At 42.5% G+C, this 4050-nt stretch overlaps 1 non-coding gene across 1 annotated transcript; it reads left to right on the forward strand.

Annotated features, from left to right (window-relative positions):
• The first annotated feature begins 3225 nt into the window (after positions 1–3225).
• Positions 3226–3297, forward strand: Trnad-guc. Its single transcript has one exon. It is a non-coding gene; the product is annotated as a tRNA-Asp (tRNA).
• The last annotated feature ends 753 nt before the right edge of the window (positions 3298–4050 follow it).

Raw genomic sequence — 4050 nt, forward strand, 5'->3', positions numbered from 1 at the left:
TTGGAACGCAAAGTCCTTGAGTACATGCATGCTAATTTCATGAATTGAACTTTTTGAGTTAAATATTTATTGGACAAACTCGACATCTTAGCGGAAGAACATCCTTCATCGTCTTCATTCACCATATCTCTTCCATACCCTGAATGGGAAACTTGAAAGAATGTCAGCACATGAATTAAACTTTTTATACTTACATATGATTTTACCATTATGTGATTACTGAATCGTTGGCAAATGTTATTCGCTTTTGTACTATTATTTTTGTAAACTGGATAAATAAATAATATGATGAGGAGGAAAAATCCTTTTCATTATCATTATATTACCTTCGATGAACAAAATACAAAAATACTTGCTGCGTAATTACGTAGATACAAAGGTACGCATCTCATTTCCGCTTGCTAGTTGCTACACATGAGGATTAGCCATCCGTTTTTCCTCCGTTTCGCTTTTTGTCGCAGTTTTCGAGAGCGTAACCTGAAAACGGAGAGAGGAGGCGGGGACTGGCGTGGCTGATGCAGGCGGGTCTGCCGCCCCTGCTAGGAAAAAAAACTCCCACCCCCGCCCCCGAGACCAACACTAATTCGCAGGGCCACAGGCGCTCCCCCCTCGCGGCAGCGGAAAGACCCTAAACAGACGGGGTACTCGGAGAGGGGCGACCACCCGCCTCTCCCTCTCTCCTCTCACGGGTCGAATTCTTCCCTCCGCGACACGCCACATTTCCCCCCCCCCCCCTGCAGCCTATCCTCAACCCCTTCTCCTCTCTCCCACCTTACTCCACCTCCCCCTTTAGCTCCCGCCCATCTTCATGGACTGATACCTGGCGCAGGACGCCGTCAAAACATTCATCAGCAAATTCCCCTCAGCCGCCGCCGCTAGCACCGTCACCACCACTACCAGTCACACCCCCCCGCCCCTCCCCCCGACCTCCTCCTGCTGCGCCCGACGGCCTCATTTGCTTTTTGGAGAGCCCTCTGGGCGACCGGAAATAATTGTCGCAAAATGTCTCGCGTAGCGCTCGTGAATCGAGGGAAAAAATATGCCCTTCCGCAACCCACTCCGGGGCTCTTTCAACCCTCCTCCCCTTACCCATGTGCTCTTAACATAATAAACATTAGCAGAACTTCCAGGCCTCTTCCTGCCCCGCGTTTTTTATATCATTTTTTTCTTATTTTTGGCGGCACTCACGAACGCTACGACCTCGATCGAAAAGAGCATTTTCATCCCCCCTATCGATGTTTTGATACGTTACGATTTTCGATCCAGTGGATACTTAACATTAGCTAAATACAGACCCTAAACGCTTTGTAATACTTGAACACATTGGACATATTTTAAGTACCCTTTACCATATACTACAGTTAAAGTAAGATTTCTCCTAAGATGAGAACTAAAACAAAGGTAAGCACTCTTCACCATGAAGTAGGGTATAAAAAGAAGGAGACAATCAAGAACTTATGTGGAAAAATGGCAATAAAAATTGCATTGCCCCGCGTTTTATTATTATTTTTTATTTTCGGCAGCTCTTGTGAACGTCACGACTTCGATCGAATTGGGTGATTTCATTATTCCTCGCGTGGTTTCCATCCATAGCGATTTTTGATGCAGTGGATATCTAGCAAAATGCGTATTAAACGCTTTGTAATACTTAAACACATTGGACACGTTTTAAGTATACCTACCCTCCACTGCTCTCAATATGCTCTTATCATGATAAACATAGGAAGAACTTTCAGTACTCTTCCAGCCCCGCGTTTTTATACCTTTTTTGCGGCTTTTATGAACGCCATGGCCTCGTTGAAGAGAGCATTTTCATCCCCCTGTCGATGTTTCGATACCTTACGATTTTCGATCCAGAGGACATTTAACGAAATGCGAACTAAACACATTGTAGTACTTAAACGCATTGGACACGTTCCAAGAACCCTTCACAATGTACTAAAGCAAGAGTAAGGTTTCTTCTAAGGCGAGTACTAAAACTAAAGTTAGCACTCTTTCCCATGAAATAGGATGCAAAAAGAAGTAGAAGAAAGAAATTAAATGAATAAGGCAGTAAAGATTGCATTTCCCGCGTTTTTATATAATTTTTATTTTTGGCAGTTCTCGTGAACGTCACGACCTCTATCGAATGGAGAGATTTCACGACCCCTTCACGGTATAGACTAGTACTAAAACTAAAATACGCTTTCGTCTCCAAGAAGTGTGTACAAAAAGAAGTAGCCATTCGACGAAAGACTTGGAAAAAAAGGCGGGGAAGATGACCAAAAGCTCAGCACCTTCAACCTTAAGACTATCTGTCTAACTAACTGTCGTCAATCAAATATCTATAAGCGATGGAAACCAGAAAAAATGTGGAGTCTTCAATTACTACATGGAAACCTAAGAAGCAATTTTACATACCGTTAATTCATTTTCTCAACCGGCTTAAAAGCACGCATGCCATTACCAAAGAAAAAACACAATTGGTCGGAAGCAGTCTTGCATTATGTCCAGACACAAGTACCAGGTGAGCTAATAAGGCGTGCCTAAAATATCAATGTCATCGCTTTCAAGCCAACGTCATTGGGATGAAAATGCCTCCCTAAACGGATTAATGCTGAACCATAAATTTGTGCGAACGAACTAAGAAAGATACGCTATTCTGACCTTTATTTGTTTGGTACATCCAAGTTTTAGGTAGGCTAGAGCATTATGGATAGATCTAAAGGAGTACTCCATGAATTTGAACGCAATGAAACGAGTTATTGGAGCTTTTGATGGAGAATTCACAAGCTACTTCAGCGAAATTTCAAGGTTCGAATCAATTCAGTCTGACCCGCTCGGGTAGACCCGACGAGAGAGCCCATGCGATTTTTTTAGCGCTGGCTGATGGCTCTAATGTCACTCCGCTATCTCTTCAGGACTTCATTGAAATATGAGTCATCATCTTAAAATGTCAACATTCTTTCAGGTGTAACACCAACAATCGATTAAGAATGATATTATGCCGAACGGATAGGTATAACAATTCGTTTTCTCCTCGAGACTTCAATAATTACCAGGTGGGACAGTGTAAGCGGATCTCTTTTTCCTTACTTATTGAAGTGAAAACTTCTTTAGCGGCCTTAAGCACTTTTGCGGGATGGGGAAAAAGCATAGAATTCGCGTGAGAGTGACCGACCCGACACCGCGATCGCTACAGCGAGATCTAATTTTCCCTCTTAAAATTCGTCTCTTAGTATCACATCCTCGGTAGTATAGTGGTCAGTATCCCCGCCTGTCACGCGGGAGACCGGGGTTCGATTCCCCGCCGGGGAGGATTTCTTTCTCAAACTCATACAATTTAAAAAATTTTACAATGGATATTTCAACTACGCAGGCAGACTAGGTGTAGTAAATAAACTTTGTTAATATATTGTTAATATATAGACTGTTAAAGTCTTTTTGTTTTAAAAATATTAAAATTGAAAATAAAAATCTATAGTGTATATTGTATAAGTTCATTAAATATAAAGAGCTCGTACATGAACGTGCAGAAGAGTGTACACTAGGGCGGATCGCAAAAATCGATTCTTTTCAAATCCATCTGGCCCAATGAAAAAAAGTTGTGGGACCGATCAAAAATAAGGCCTGAAAAATTTGAGACCTCTAGGTGAAACCCTGACCCTCGCTCAAATGCAATTTAGGGGGGGATGGTCGAAATTCGAAAAATATAATATTTTATGGTCATTCCCTATAGATTTTGCCGAGTTACTGCCCCTGTAGGGCAAAAATTTCGTGCATTTTGACGTATCTGCCACCGTTTAGCCACAAAATGCCTAATTTGAGTCCGCGTCCGCGAAGAAAAGGTTCCCCCAATGAGAACTTTGTTGACAATGGCAAAAGACGAGGAATGACACTAACATAAGAAATACAGACTGGAAAGCAGGTAATTGAGTGATTCCGTCGTGATTGTTCCTCACTGGACGATGCTGATACATCAAATATTAGTAAGACTAACGAAGAAAGACGCACTTGGTGTGAATTTTGTTGCATCTGGGGCGTTCGAGAGGGGAGCGGGGAGGGTACGCC

The sequence above is a fragment of the Ischnura elegans genome, chromosome 9 (genome assembly GCF_921293095.1).
Source record: "Ischnura elegans chromosome 9, ioIscEleg1.1, whole genome shotgun sequence".
NCBI classification, from domain to species: Eukaryota; Metazoa; Arthropoda; class Insecta; order Odonata; family Coenagrionidae; genus Ischnura; species Ischnura elegans.